Source organism: Anas acuta, chromosome 4 (genome assembly GCF_963932015.1).
Source record: "Anas acuta chromosome 4, bAnaAcu1.1, whole genome shotgun sequence".
In the NCBI taxonomy this organism is placed as follows: Eukaryota; Metazoa; Chordata; class Aves; order Anseriformes; family Anatidae; genus Anas; species Anas acuta.
The window spans coordinates 10,090,538-10,107,765 of record NC_088982.1 but is presented as its reverse complement, the minus strand read 5'-3'; positions in this window follow the sequence as shown (position 1 = coordinate 10,107,765).

The following is a 17,228-nucleotide window of genomic DNA, read 5'->3' as shown; positions in this document are numbered from 1 at the left end:
AACATTTTCAACTCAGCACGCCTTAGTTTTGAGGCACAGGTGTGGAGTAAGTGATTAAATTTTCATTTTGCATTCAACAGTACATGGACTTTCTTTTCCAAATGACCGCTTTCAGTGTTTAATATGCCATTGTAAATTAAGCAAAATAAAACTACTATCTAGAAAGTATTTTATTATTGCCAAAATATATTTTTGTTATCTTATGGGGATTTTTATTTTTATTTTAAAGAAAGATATTATTAATTGAGTGAGGGTAAAGGAAACAAGCAAAGGGCTAGGACTGGGGCAAGCTGTTTGCTGCACTGCACATAGCTGGGATGCAGCCACCACTGCAAGGAGCATCTTTAACCTGGGTTCTGAGTCCTGGATCAAGCTGTGGTAGGCATGAGTAGTTAATTTCAGACCTCTTTCAGACTTCATGGAAAACAAACAAACAAGCAAACAAACAAACAAACCACAAAGATGTGACCCCGTCCCTAGGAGGACTGCTCTTTGCCATTGAAGGTTCTGGGCTGAAACTTTGCTAGTGGACTTGAATGGAGAAGGCATTGTTTTCCAGCTGAAGACTTAATAAGACAGCTCAAAAAGCACATTTTCAGAAATGAAGGAGGACAGGAAGAAAAACAGATTTTTTTCCCATGCTTCAGTTTTTCTCTCCACACCAGTTATTATTTTTTTCCCCTTACTTCAGTCTGTATCTTGTTCTTCCTCTTATTGTGCTTTTCTCTCTCTCTTTTTTTTTTTTTTTTTCTCCATCTTTTCTTTTCTCCCTACTCGCCCTGTCCATCACCAGCAGGGACCTCAGCTGCAAATGTTTGCCAGCTGGAGCATTTCACAGCCTGGAAGGGGGGCAGCTCTTCTCCCAGTGTGGGAAGCCCTGCATGTGAGCCCTGTGCCCTTATCCCAGCTGGGTGCAGAGGCTTGGCTTCCTCACCATCCCTTCCAGTCTCCCCAGCACCTCATGAGGGCATCATCCCAGTGCAGTGGGAAGATGCTGAAGTTCTTCTCAGGAGTCAGTAATGTGCATGATTTCTTTTCTTCCACATATCATTTTCCACTCGTGAGAAATAACACTGACTCTTCTTAGAATCACAAACCTAATCTGAGATACGAGCACTAATTCTCAGGCACTTATCAGTGACTGTTTCTATTCATGTTAAGTCTGTGAGATTTATCCACAGAAGTGCTGTTGCAATTCCTTGAGAGCTGATACAGCTCATCTCTCATCTATTTTAAATATTCTCTGTGTCTTGTAAAACAACGTTTTCCTCATAATTTTAAAACAGTTCCCAAATTTCTCTTGCAAGGGGTCAGATTCTGACAGTTTTGTTGTGGGAATTCACTTCATGATCCATAAGGCCAATGGAACCACTAAAGAAGTAAAAGATCACCCGGTTTCAGAAAACTAATCTTATCAAGGCAACTATATCAGTCCTTCTGCACTTGAGAGTTTAATTTGTCCATCATGTTTTGGCTTGTTTAGATTTAGCAAGTTTGTGCTGGAGAGCACATTTCATTTCCCTCACTGAATTATAAATATTTTTCAGGCATCCTATCCCTATCAAATGGCCACTCTTCATCACAAAATGCATGACTCCTTTATTTTCCTTCAGTGCTACATTTTTTTCTCCCATTGCAAGGCATCTCCCTGTGTTATCATCCTTGCTTTTGAGTTTCTTGGACCAGCTTCTCTACCCAAGAATGAAACAAGTTTCAAGTGCAAACATGTTCTGAGATTTATAGCACATTCTGCACAGTTCCTTTTTCACTTGTAAGTATGAAGAAATCTCACACTGAAAGGCAAACCTAGACCACAAATGAATTTTGCCTTATTTCACACTTGAAAAAGGTGAAATACTTTCTCATGGAAAGGTATAATTTAGTAGTATTTATATATATTCACTGTAATGACACCCAGATTCCCTGGATATTTATAAGTTTATAACCAAGGTGAGCAGAGATAGAAACTCCTTCTGAAGCAAATGGCATTACAGACAGGTATTTACATGTATGTGCAGAGATACTCTTCTTCAGCTCACCTGCACATGTAGTGAATATATATTTCTGAAGAATAATCAGAGAGAAAAAAGGTCAAATCTCCTGAAGATGACAATGATTTTTAGATGTTTAAAAAGTAGATCCCTCTGCTTAGTCTCTTTCTCTCTCTCTCTCTCAGTTCTGTTTCAAAGGGGAAGTTCTTAGTATCTCACATATTGTAGTTGGGATGGTTTAATTTGTTTCTATTCAGCTTAAGCTCCTGCACCTTTCTCAAGTACCTCCAAGCAAACTCCTTTAATCTCTCCAAACATGATCACTTGACCTTTTATTTCAAACTGCAGCACAGTATTACATGATAACCACGTACATAGCTGAAGCAAGACTCATTCCCTCTACCTCCAGATTAAAGAAGGGCCCTCAGACACTCTTGCATTGTTCCCAAACCAGAACTTCAACATGTACTTCAGTAAAAATAATGGACTTCAGTTACACTGAACCTTTAATTTTCCAAGGATAATATATAATTTTAGGTTGGGACAATGGGGATATTATATGGATTAACAAAGTCATTACAGATTCTGACAACTAAACCTTACTGTAAATATGCTATTTAATAAAATAAAATAAAATAAAATAAAATAAAATAAAATAAAATAAAATAAAATAAAATAAAATAAAATAAAATAAAATAATAAAATAAAATAATAGTTATATGTGGAGCCCTCAGTTTTCTTTTTTCACCCACCTCCTGCAACTCATTCCAGTGCCTGACTACTCTTCTAAGAAAGCGCAGTCAGGTATTGGAATGAGTTGTCCAGGGAAGTGGTGGAGTCACCATCCCTAGTGGGTGACATTGGTAGAAGGGTGATGGTTGGACCAGATGATCTTGGAGGTCTTTTCCAAACCTAATGATTCTATGATTCTGTGATATTTCAGCTGTGTTCAGAATACAGTAAGCATTTTGCTTCCTGCACTTTGAAATGCAAACTTATTTTCTACCTTGTACACAAAAGCTATGTGTAGGAATGCATTACACACAGTGCCATGATGTCTGTGGCAGCCAGATGATCACACACATGAAGTGCGATTAATCGTTTTAGTTCAGTAATGTATTAATTCCTCCTTATTAGTGTTACTCATGTAAGGAGCCCCTGAACGCACACAGGCACTGGTAACACAAGGAAAAAGTCTCTTCCTCAAGGAGATTAAAGTTTCATGTGATTTACAATCTGAAGAGGTAAGAAGCAGTCCTAGGCTTTGCAATGAAATCTTTTAGAGCTAACTACCATCATCTGGGGTCGCTGCTGGATCAACAGGATGGTTGACTAACAGTAAGCACCTTATTTTCTGCAGATGTCACCTGTCTGGGACTGTCTTAACAGGGAAACCAGTAGATGAGGAAGAACCTGGAGAGCCTGCAAGGCCTATATGGAGCCAAGTGGGAAGAGGAAAATATTATAAGACTCTTCCAAGTGAGGCCTTTGTTCTGTTCCTGGCATGCAGGGATGCTTCATTTAGTTTTTCCATTGCTGGATCTTTCCACTGAAGCTTGTGACATAAATCTGGACAAAGGGAAGGTATCTGCTGAAATGTATCAGGTGTGAAATCACAGAATTAAAAGGCATGAGATTTAAGATGTTTAGGTTATGTTTGAAATAAGCCCCTAAAACTTGTGAAATTGTCCCATCCCTAAATGACAAGAGTAGTTTCAAGATGTTTCTGTATTCATCTATTGGTTCTTGTTTCCTTGGAAATTTGTTTTACTGTGAGAAAATGCTCTTCTTTTTGCTTTCTATGAACACCACTGGCACATTGCTATGGAAACTGGATATTCAATATTTTAGTGTTTTAACTTCACGAAAAACATGCAGGTACAGTCTAGTCCATTCCAATTTATTTGCATAAGATTTTCTTTAATTTACTGCTGCTTCTTGTAAACTATTGTTTCATATGTACTACTAGCATTTTGCAGAAGCAGCGCTGTTGGCAAATAATTCATCAAATGAAATGTGAGTTTGCTACAGCATGACACAAAGTAGCTGTTGACTGTTTCCATGAAAAATGATTTAACAGCTTCATTTTGTGGAGATATACACACCTGCATGTGTATAGGAAACAGACTTTCTAGTGACTAGGAGCTAGTGATTTTTCTAGTCTCAAGTTTTGGTTATCCTGTTGGAGATGCTTCAGAGTGAACTCAGTATATCCTGAAAGTTCTGCCCACAAGGCACCCTAACTATAAAGTGTTGATGACTGGTAGTCAAAGACTTTCTGGGTAAAGAGCTATCCTTAACCTGGGCTCATCTCACTGAACAGCTGTGTGGAAACTACAAAAGGAAATGCTGTGCGTTTTAACAACAAAAACAATCTGATGCATATTAAATGTTTTTTGGTTTTGTTGTTTTTGTTCCTGGTGTTGTTGGTTTTGTTGTTACTAAAATAAAGTAAGCTATTTAAACAAATAAAACTAAAATGATCTCTCTGGGTTGTCCAGAATAAAAAAAAAAATTAAAAAAAAAATGACAGATAGCAGAGAGCTTATCCTATTACAGGCAGCTCCTTCAAGTACATCCCAAAGCATGTGTCCAGCTTTAACCTATTCAACATATGTGTGCTCCTGTAAGGGATAACTGTAAATTAGATCTTTTTCAAAATATTGAGTTCTTGTTAACACTGCATTTGCATCACTACACTGTTACAGTACTAGCTGTCACAGAGTTGTCAAACATCAATTTTCCTAAGTATGTTAGAAAAATATAATCTGCCTTCAAGGACACTTAATGCCAAAACATAGTTGTTATGCAGTTTGCAAACATTTCAAATTATATATTAATGTGTTACAAGGTTAATTATGCTCATTACACCATTAGCAAGTCATATGCGTTCTCTTACGTGTGTATTTCTGCTATGCAGAGCACTTGTGTGTATTATGCAATCTGCTAAACTGCTAGCAAGGCCTCTCAAAAATCTCAGGTTTTTGTTTGTATATGTTTCTTACTTTTCCTGGGAAATGCTTCTCTGCAGACAACCAAAGCTTCAACAGTCACTACTACACGTGAAAAGAGGTGCAAGATTTCACTCAGGTGACATCAGCTGAGGTCTTGGCATCTCCAGTTCAAGGCTTCAAGATGCCTGTAGCACAGACCAGGGAGTAACCACTGTCATCCTTCCCTCTTCTCCCCTACACAAGGAGCTGCAGCAGCAAGACTGCTTCCCCTCACCATCACTCCCTGCTTTTTTCCAGGCAAGAACAGCAGCGGCTTCATCTTCCTCAGGTGTATTTCAAATTTGGCTGATCCTGCGCCAGGGGAGAAGGCAAATGCACATGGACAAAAGTCGGCCACCTCATGGATGCAGGTGGGGTGATGAAAGTGATTGTCTTCTGTTGAGCATTGCTACAGTGGAAAGTCCTGACTCTTAAAATGTCTGCATTCATTGTTTATTCATAAATAAGAAATGGTGATTGGAAGAGGAAGAATGGGAGCGACTTTCCAGTATGTAAACCATTTCTCAAAAATATATTTAAAAATAAAAAAGACAGATAGCAGCAAGTGTGAAACAGAAACAATTTTTCAACTGATTATTTAGACTAAGAAACAGATGTTCCAGAGTGGAAGAAATTTATTGTTTTATTTTATATCTCATTGTCATTAGTGAGCGTAGTTTAAGTTAGGAACTAAGTTCAAGCTGAGAAATGATTGAACCCAAATAATTTGTTTCCCTGCTAAGTGACATCACAATACAGCCCAATGAAGACACTGGCCTAACCCACAATGAATTGACCCGGAGAAACAAAGAAACAGTGTGTAAGGACAGCAGAGAAAGGTTTTACCCCCTGTAATAAGGCAAATGTTATTCACAGAGGATGTAAAATGAAGATTGCTAGTTTTATGTGTTTCTCGCTGTTATATACTGTCAATTTAGAAAAGGTCATGATGGCAGGAACCCAGCTAATGTCAGTACTAAACTCCTGCACTAGAAAAAGCTACTGTGTATATTAGAAATTTGTGTAATGGGAAGCACATGATATTCAAAGAAAGAGCAATTAATCATGCAGTAAAATGATTCATCTATATCATGCACCGAATGAAATATGAAAATGACTCTAAGGCCATTTAAAATATTAAAAAGAAAGCTGTACATTAGTATCAAGGAAAAACAATGGTTTCGGTGTTTGTAACAGTCTATCTGCTCTTGATAAGGTTACAAAATATAGGGAGGTTTGGGTCTTCCAAAGGGCACTTCAGGTAACTTCCATGCCTACCTGCCCAAGAAGGTAATCTCTGTTAAGAATTATCTTTTTGGCAAGGAGTTCCCTGAAATGACCCACAAAGAACACCCAATAAACCCCAGTTTACAGCTCAATGCAGTCAGAAAGCAGAGGTCTGCAAGCTCAGGACAGAAGAACCTGCAAATCTAAGAAATGCTGGAAGGAAGCTGACCTTATTCAGAAAATTGTTCTAAAAATACATGTTAGTATAAAAAATTTAGACAGTTCAGGTAAAGCTGGAGGCTTTCAGTCAAAAGTAATCATTTGTTGCACAGATCAATATCTCTACTATAACTGGGGTATGAGAAGCTGGAGAGAAGGACCTACAGAAGAGGTTCTGGGTGTTTGGTTGACAGCAAATTGAACATGAGCCAACAGTGTGCCCTGGCAGCCAGAAGGGCCAGCTGTAACCTGGGGTGTAACCCTGTAACCCTTCCTTTGACCAGCACTGCCAGCTGGTCAAAGGAAGGGTTTGTCCTGCTCTGTTCTGTGCTGGTGCAGCCTCACCTCGAGTACCATGTGCAGCTGTGGGTACAATGGTATTAAAAGGACATAAAACTATCAGAGAGTGTCCAAAAGGGAGCTACAAAGATAGTGCAGGTTCTAGAGGGGAAGATATATGAGGTGCAGCTGAGTTTGTTCAGCCCTTGGTTTGTTCAGCCCAGAGCAGAGGAAGTTGAGGGGAGGCCTCATGGCAGCCTGCAGCTTCCTCACAAGGGGAGCGGAGGAGCAGGCGCAGTCTAGGGACAGCGACAGGACCCGAGGGAACGGCATGGAGCTGGGACAGTGGAGGGTCAGGCTGGGTGTTAGGGAAAGGTTCTGCACCCAGAGAGTGGTCAGGCAGGCTCCCTAGGGATGTGGTCACAGTACTGAGCTGCCAGAGTTCAGGAAGCATTTGGACAATGCTCTAAGATACATAGGCTGATTGCTGTGTGGTTCTTTGTGGAACTAAGAGTTGGACTCAATGATCCTTTTGGGTCCCTGCCAACTTAGGTTATTCTGTGATTGTATAATTCTGTGATAGGTAGACTGCATGAATATTTGTACTCAGTGACAGTCAATTCATTCAAAAGATGAATCCTACAGCTCTTGCTTACTTCAAAGGAAAATATTATATTTCAATTCAAAATGTGTAATTGTGCATAGGGATTGAAGATAAAGTTATATTCCTTGCCTTCAATGTCATACTGATGCTCTAACAGCTATACACTCTTTTACTAGTACGGTGGCAGCTCTCATAAAACTTGCTTGAAAACTAAGGCCTATGAAGCTGATTTGTGGTATTTGTAGTCCTACTTAAATCAAAAGCATTTTCAGTTGTTTTAAAGATGACTTTGCCTTAGTTACTGTTCCCTACCATACCGATAAGGAGTAATAATCAAGTGTGATGGCTTGTCAGTATAGAACAAAATGCCATCAGAAAAACAGGTCTGTGCTTGAATTTTGAACACTTCTTTTCAAATGGAAAATAAAAGTCAGAGAGAGATAGGCAAATTGTTATATACCTACTATATCTAAATTGCTATACATCTACACCCACAAGCAGTCCTTATGACATAAATGTTCCTAGTGATTTCAGTGACTTTCTATTTAAGCTGTAATATGTTACGTACTCAGAGAAAATATGCAGAACTCTTTTTAAATATGTGATTTAGAAGCATAAGATCTAATCTTTCTGTTTTCGACACAGACATTTTAGACTATAAAGTTATTCTGTATAAAAAATAAACACTTATATCCTTGAGTCAAATTTCTGCAGTCCACAAAAACATGCTTTAGCACTACTACTACTGGTAGTAGGACTGGCAGCAACAGCAGGGTAAAATGTGCTGGCAACTTCAGATCTTCTTGAGGGAGTTTATTTATATGTCAGAAACCTAGGAATTACATAGCCATGAAGTGTGGATATGCTCTCATATACTAGCTGTCTTTGTAGCAATTGATGACATTTCAGTGCAGAAAAATTATTGTTTGTCTACTGTTAAAGTAGATGTATGATCTCAAGCCTGATGATGAAGTCTCCCTTGTGTAAACTAGGGACTCCAATTGCAGGATAACCTTAATAATGTGAATTTACAGCACATCCAAATTAAATCACAAGTTTTATAGAGAGAGGTTATACCCTTCATTAGATCAACTAGTATGGTTGGAAAAAAAATCACAGTTTCTTGGACATGAATTCTTTTTTTGTACCCAGAACAGGGGCTGGAAAGTTCAAAGCTTGATGCAGACTGAGAACAATTGTTCTGATTTTAATTAGCAGTTTTAATCAGCCTGACCACATGAAAATAAATGTTATTAGTTTCTACAGGGTAAAAGGAGAACTTATAAGCAGGTTTTCTCTTGAGAAAAGAGGAGAGGCAGGTCATTAATTACCTTCAGAACACTGAAAGATTTTTGAGGGAAAGGTGTAATAATAATTGTCCAAGAAAGGAGTCCATGACCTTAGTACGCAGTAGAATTAGGAATTATAGTTCCATGCCTCACCTGTTGAAGGTGATTTCTAGCTATCCTGTGATGAAGATGAATAGAAAGTCAAAGAAATGATTTCATAAATAAATAGTCCCATACTGGTAATAGATGTCTGTATCATTCTGCTGTTGTCTGTATGTTTCCAGTTTCTGGTGATCCTCAGTTATGTGAAACATTACCCTGAAAAATATATCAGGAATGCAGAAAAACGTCAGCCTGTGGCACAGATCAATATTGGCATTTCCCTGGAAAGAAGGGCACCTGCTGCAATGACTGGAGAAAAGGAGATTTTAGGAGTGTCCTGGAGTCCTCCTTTCTTCCAGTCAAGATGCAGCCAACCTACTCTGATCCTGCATGCCTATCACAGAATGGCAGAATGGCTGATGTTGAAAGGGACCTCAGGAGATCATCTAGTTCAACCTCCCTTCTCAAGCAGGGTCCATTAGGGCACATTACCCAGAATTGTATCCAGGTAGCTTTTGAATATCTCCAGGGGATACTCTACAACCTCTCTGTGCAACCTGTTCCAGTGTTCAGTCACCCTGACGGTAAAGTTTTTCCTCATGTTCAGATGAAACTTCCTGTTTGTGCATGTTGCCTCTCATCCTATTTTGGGGCACCACTGAGAAGAATCTGAGCCCATTCTCTTGACACCCTTCCTATAGAAATTTATGCACATTCATCTGATCTCCCTTGAACCTTCTCTTCTCCAGGATGAACGGGCCCAGCTCCCTCAACCTTTCCTCGTATGAGAGATGCTCCAGTCCTTTAAACATTTTAGGAGGCTTTTGCTGGACTTGTTCCAGGAGCTCCATGTTTCTCTTGTACTGGGGAGCCCAGAACTGAACACAGCACTCCAGGTAAAGCCTCATCATGACTGAGTAAAGGAGGCCTCCCTTGACTGACTGGCAATGCTCTTCCTGATATAGCCCAGGTTACCTTCTTGGCCACTAGGGCATATTGCTGTCTCATGGTTAACTTGTCAACCAGGACCTCCAGGTCCTACTCAACAGCGTTTCTTTCCAGCAGGGTTAGTCCCCAGTCTGTAATGGTGCACGGGGTTATTCATCCCCAGGTGCAGGATCCTGCACTTGCCTCTGTTGAATTTCAAGAGGTTCTTCTCTGCCCATCTCTCCAGCCTGTTGAGATTCTTCTGAATAGTAGTACAGTACTCTGGAGTATCAGCCACTCTTCCCCTTGTGTATTGTCAGCAAACTTGCTGAGGAGGCACTCTATTCCTTGATCATTGATGAGTAAGTTAAACAATACTTGAACCACTATTGACCCCTGGGGGGAGACCACTAGCTACAGGCCTCAAACTAGACTCTGTGCCACTGATAACAACTCTCTGAGACCTGCCATTCAGCTTAATCCACCTCATCATCCACTCATCCAGCCTGCACAGACCTTATCTTTGAGGATATCATGGAAGACAATGTCAAAAACCTTGCTGAAGTAGACAACATCCACTGCTCTCCCCTTAACTATCCAACCATGTGTCTCATCATAGAAGGCAATCAGGTTGGTTAAGCATGATTTCCTTTTCGTGAATCCATGCTGACTACTCCTGATCACCTTCTTCTCCTCCACATATTTAGAGATGACCTCCAGAATGAGCTGTTTGTTCCATCACCTTTCTAGAGACTGAGGTGATGCTGACTGGCCAGTAGTTCCCTGGGTCCTCCTTCTTGCCCATTTTGAAGACTCAGAAACAAAGAGAAATATGTCTGCTTTCTACCATTCCTCAGACACCTCTCCTGATTAGCCATGACCTTTAAAAGATGATTGAGAGTGGCCTAGCAATGATGTCTGACAGCTCCCTCAGCATTCATGGGTGAATCCCATCAAGGCCCATGGATGTAACATCCATGAATGTGACATCCACTTGTGGATTTCAAGAGTACCTAAATGATCACTAATGTGTTCCTTCTCGACCCAGGGAAAGTTCATAAGGGCACTCAGATTGGTGCCCAGTTTCTGGCTTACATGTACTTCAAGTCTCCCAGTGGAATGGCCCTCCTTTGCAGGAGAGCCCTTCCTAAAGAACTGCCTAGGGTTTCCTTTTGTAGGTATGGGGGGCAACTGCTATTACTCCTGGCCTTGCCCGTACCTTTTGGTATATTTTCTTTTGTCTTTTGAATCACAAGTACTTGTTAAGATTCTGTGAGCTTCCTTTCCTTCTCTTGCTCACATTCTGCTTTCTCAGATTATCTCAAAAATTGGAGTTTATTTAGTACTTACTAGAAAGAGCAGATGTGAATACAGATGTGAATGGAAAATATTCTTCCATCTCCAATATTTCCCTGAGTTTTCTTCAAAACAAGAGTAACTGTTGCTGTAGCTCCATGAAATATATCATTTTAAAATTTCATAGTACTGACAGTAACTTAGATTTGAGGGAGCTGAAAATATTTTAGGAATAACTAAGATCAGCACAATAATCCATGCTGATCTCCTTTGTCATACAGAATTGCAATCACAAGCTTCTTTATCAAGCCAAAAATTCTTAAAAGAGAGGTACATAGCCTTGATTAAAGGGTGGCGAATCCAGTGTACACCCAGTAAATTGTCCCAATAATTATTTTCAAATTTATTTTTGGATCAGCTGATCACATTCCCTGAAATTTTCATTGCTGTTTCTGCACTGCCCAATGTGATATTAAAGTACATTTAGAGAAAAAGGTTAAAACCCTTTAATAGTAATGCAATTAGGGTGAACATCCTTTCACATCCATCAGATTTGAAATCCATCGCACAAAATCCATTGCACACTATGAATTTCATCTGAAAAACTGTTTTTGCTATCTCTGATGAAGTTCAAAATTTATTAGCTGAGGCAGGTATTTAATTAGAGTTATCTTGCAGTCTTAAGGCTAAAATGTGTCCACAGTCGGGAATAAAGCGAAAGATCCTGACCACAGCCATAAGATGGGAATACCTTCAATAAAATCAGTGACAATTACAGCAAAGAAAATTAGCTCCAAGTCTTATCTAACATCTCTTGTTAAAGCTCAGATGACAAATCAGCTTTTACCAGCCTTTCTGTTCCAGCCTCTGATTAAAGCTATAAGCCTTTGATAAACTCCATGGAATGGAGTATTAGCCTCATTTGACTTTTTAATTTTAATTTTTATATGTTGATGCTGTTTTGAAACATCACTTGGTTGTGTTTTTACTATGAGAAATAAACAAGAACAGGTAGTTTCCTTCCCACTTCAATTAGTAGATCATAAATATCAGCTTTAAATGAAATGGAAATAATACAATCTATGTAGCACCACTCACTAAGCAGCATGGAACCAATCCTGTCTGCAATTCCAGCTGGCAGCGTGGAACTGAATGTACAGATTGCTGAGCAAAGAGTAACCACAGCTCATCAGTCCTGCTGCTGATGAAGAAATGTTAGGAAATCATTTGCACAGAAAAATAAGCATTTAGAAAAGACATTCTTCACTTAGTTATTTCTTAGAACTAAATACATTTAAGTGCTTGAGTAAAATAAGAATTTGAAATCTTTTCTACCCTAAATAAGATGTTATATTTAAAAGTTTAGATAAATCCTAATTTTATAGATTTCTTTTTAAACATAAAGATCAGGAAATCAAAACGATCATTCAAATGACGTTCTATATAAAGTAGGTCATTGAACCCCACCAGTAATTTCTACACCAAACATAGCTTTATAGTACCTAATGTACGTAGAACATATTTTTGTAAAGAAATACAGTCTTGAGTGAAAGATTCAGCTAATGGGGAGATTACCACCCCCGTTAGCAAGTATTTCATTGGCTAATTGAGTAGAAAGAGAAAAATACTGCATTTTGCATTTTTATGGCTTTAATATTTGACTACTGGATTGAAATCAGATATTCACAAAAGTTTTTAAATGTTTTATTTTATAAACCAGAAACAGCAGTCCTCATATATATGAGGATGCTGAATCTTATTAGATTACATTTTGTAACATCTCTGAACTGCAACTTATATCTTGCTTGTCATGTGACTTGGTTCAGCTTGATTTTCTTTTGAAGATTTCCCCCTCCATCTTTCTGAGTAGAAAGTATCTTCCAGACTTTATCTTAGTCCTGTAGTGACTCTGAGTGATTTTACAAAGTTATTTTCATGTGTTGGCACCAAGCCTGGAAGAACTATATTGTAGAAAGTGAGGAAATCTCATTTCTTGTTTCTTCTTAATGCTTTTTGTTTTGGTTTGATTTAACTTCCATTCCCCCAGAATCTCACTGGAAGCACATATTGAGGTTATCTACCATTAACCTTAAGGACTTTTCAGAATTGTTGCTTCTACAACAGTCTTGTAGTCTGAACTTACCCTTCTCAGATTTGATGTTTCTGACCTCTCCAAAAGCACGATGCTTTTGATAGATAAGTAAATCTATTCTGGCAATTTTTTTGAGAGCCTATTTTTTCTCTCTGTTATACATTTCTACTTCACATATTGAAAGACATAGACATTTCTGTTTGATTTGGGATGCTCATTAGTAAAATTTTTCTTTCAGGTCAAGCTAAATGTTTGTCTGTTCAAAAAACACAACTAAATAGAATAGGTCCTCAAGGACTCTTTGTTCTTAAATGTCCTTTAATGTCTCTGTCCAGGAAAGCTCCTGCCTTAAGTGCCCACTTGAAAATATACTTGAGATTTCTGTGTGATTTTGTCTGACCTTTTGCTAAAGCATGTCTCTGCTAAGCCACCTATTTCTGAGGCTCCCTTGAGTGGCTGTTCAGTAAAGGCCTAAGGATGATATGCCAAAGCTGACAATCCCTGTTTATGTTTCAATAAGAACATTTTGAGGTAGCATTTATAAAATCCTATCAGTAAAATGATCAAAACAGAACTCTAGAATGCCTTAAAACAGTAGATGTTAGAATAAGGGCAGTGGTGTTGGGATCCAGAGTTTCTTAAAGTGTCACAGTAGCCTTGGCAGAGGAGGCAGAGAATTAAGAGGAAGGAGTTAACATATTTCTCCTAAAATAACAGCTTCAGTTCCCTGTGAAATCAATGGAAAGAGAGATAGAATATCTCTGAAGACCACGAGTAGTAGTAGCAGTTTAGCTAAAATAATAAAATTATTCTCCTCCATAAATAAAAAATAAAATTGTTCTCCTCTGCTAGTTCAGGGAACTAGTAGGAATATGAGGAATTATTAAGAACTATAACTCAATATTTTCTATTTCTCTACTGAACCCAAGAAGCAAGTTTTAAAGATGCAGCTCCATCAGCTGCCTCTATTCTCCCTGCCCACATGGCTTGTGTAACACTGAATGCAGGAAGCATGGGATAGGTCTGCACTGGTTTGAGAGGATTTCAGCCAGTCCCTGGACCATAGCCAAACTATCACGGTGAATGCAGTAATGTGCCCTCCTGTTCTACCGAGCCTCTGTTTAGCCTCTGATCAGAACAGATGAGGACTCATTCAGGAAAGGGTAGGAAAAGTAAATAAATTCAGTCTGGAATCCTATCAGTAGTTTTACAGGCATTTGCTCTACAAGAAACTACAAATATTTCTTCATATAAAAGTAAGAAAAAATAAGCTGTTTTTACAGTTCTTTTCTGTTAGAAACTAAAGTTATTCGGATATATAAACATAAAAAGAAATCCAGCTATGAGATTGCACTTTGTCCTACAAGTTAGGTTACATGTTCTGCAGTGAAAGGCAGATGTCTCTTAACAAGCAAATTTGGACTGCCTTCATCAGTACATCTGAAACAGTGCTTTTTATTTCTGCCCTTTGCAAATATGCAAGCAAGCGAAAATCCATCTGGATAGGTAAAATTGATAAATTAAGGCATATACTTATAAACCAGAAACAAATTTTCTTAAGTGACAGTATTTGGCAAATTTCACATTCTTTCCTAAACACTATAAAATGGTAATAACTTAATTTGGTAATGAATCAGAAAGAGGATACTGACCCAGACCTTGAATCTGTCATGTACTGATGTTACTCAAATATTTCAGATTTCAGTGTTGTGAACAGCCACATACCCTAAATATTGTTTTCATACAATCATAGAATCATAGAACCATACAATGGTTTGTGCTGGAAGGGACCTTAAAGGTATCCAGTTCCAAAGTTTTAGTCAGAAAAATCTCTGAACAGATTACTACCAGGAAAAACAGACAAATAAAACAAATAAACAATAAATAAATAAATAAATAAAATAAAGAAGTAGAATTTGAGGGTCAAATATCAAGTTATTTTATTCTCACACCAAAACTGTTTTTTTAACACATCTAGAAATTACTGGCATGATACCTCTTTACTCTTGACTACTACCACTACAGTAATATCAAAGAATAAATGGTTAGGTTATAGGTTAGACAAAAAGGTTAGGGGGGTTCTCAGGAGGTCTGTACTCCAACTTCCTGCTCCTGCTGGAGCAGCTCTGAGGTCACCCCAGGCTGCTCAGGTTTTGTGCAGCTGGGGCTTGAAAATGCCCAAGGGTGGAGATCACATAACTTCCCTGGCAACCCTTTCCCCTGATTTCCCTGTCCTCAGAAGGAAAGATTTTCCTTATGTCCAGTCTGAATCTACTTCATTTTGCCTTAATCACATTGCATCACAGTATTTTGGGCAGTCCATTTTTGATCCTAGCCACAAAATAATTGTCAGATTGCTGACTATTTCCAACCTCCATTCCACTCTTCTTTACTCTGTAAAATGTTCAACTTTTCACTGGAGATAAACTCTTTACCTCTGTTATTTATCCATTTCCAAGACCTGTTTTTTTCAACTAAATGTCAGTATAGCTATCCTGGAACATACAAACAGCATATAGGTGCAGGTAAATAGCACTTCTATTGAAGCAGAAAGTTACTTCCTGAGTAAAAATAGTGTGATGTAGTTTTAAAACCTGTGCTATGGAGCGCGATATTAGTCATTTGCCAAGATAATAGGTCTGATCCTCCATGGTGCTACTCCAGCTGCACTTCTTCTGTGCATTTCCATTGTGATATAAAACTGAAGTCATACACCAGTGAATCAGGCCTAGAAAGTTTAAGAAAATAAGAAATGAAGGTGTGGTGGGAGGTTAATTTCCCTCCTACAATATTTCACAACACTGAAAGCAACAAAACTTTTTTTTTTTTTCTTAACTGAAAGAAATGTAATCTAGCTTTCAACTCACCACATAAAGTAGAAGAACTATTGTTCAAAACTTGCTTACAAAGAAGGTCCCTAGTTTGTAGCATATAATGTTGTCTTCTCATTCATTTTCAATAACAATTATCACTGTCTGGATAGGCTATTGGACTATTGGAAAATACATGAAATAGGCAAAGAATAAGAAAAGAAAGATAGGCAAAGTAATATTCACAGAAAGCAATACTTCAAAGCACCCAGAATTAAAAGCATCAGACATACAGTTTACTGAATGTCTGCACAATAGAGAAGAATTCATCTAAGACCCCTAAACTGAAATGACAGCAATGTTATTTGGGGAACTGGAGTATAGTTCTAGGAGTTGTTGTTCATACTGGAGAGTGACAAATAAGATTTGATATATTTCTGTTTTAAAAAGTTAGCTTTTCTGTGTTGTTTTTTTTTTTTTTTTCTTTTCAATAATGTTGAAGAAAAAATAAATGTTTAAAACAATTTATTAGTTCACTTGTTCTTGCTTCTCATTGAATTTCTTTCCTAACCCTGTCCTTTATGATTAGGCCTTCATATGACAATGTAACAGTAAATAGCTTACACTGAAGTTAATATTTTCTAGCAAACCATCTATTATACTAATCCACAAGGAACATGATGGACTACTGAAAAAATTTTCTGGCTTCCAAATGCATCAAATGAAGATCATCATCATCAGACTTTTATTTTTAGTCTTATGGTTCAGAAGAAATGGGTTAAGACTTAGAAGATCTATTCAGTATTATTTAGGGAATTATAACTTCTCTACATTTCCAGAACATTATGCTCAATAATACTCTAAAACAGTACTAATTTCTCTGCTGCATTGTCAAGTTATCCTGTCTTAGTAACAAGAAACACAGTATGAAACTGGTGAAAAAAAAAGCCGCATAATAGTTTGAGTTCTGTATAATTGAGTTCCCCAAATCTGCCCTCAGATGCTAAATCACAGCTCTAATTTGCAAGAGCAAGAGAGAGACTCATACAATCTGAACAAAAATCAGCACTTACTGTTTAATTCCATCACAAATCTTCTTAGTACATTAACATCATTATTCTATTACTCTATTATTACTTTTAGCTGGGACAATGTTCCCTGACACAACCTTCCCCTAAAGGATTTAGCTGCCCTGACATAAAAAGGAGTCCAGACTCAAGATGTAATTTTGATCTTTATTTTATTTCTGTGTTTTGTAAGAGAAAATGTGATTGTGGCAGCAATACCAGCAGCAAAGGGGTGAACTGTCTGTGATTTGCCTTCCCAAAGTAAAGCAAACTTGTGCCTTTGCTTATAGCATTAACAGTCAAATATATCATCATTTTGTTTAAGGCTACTC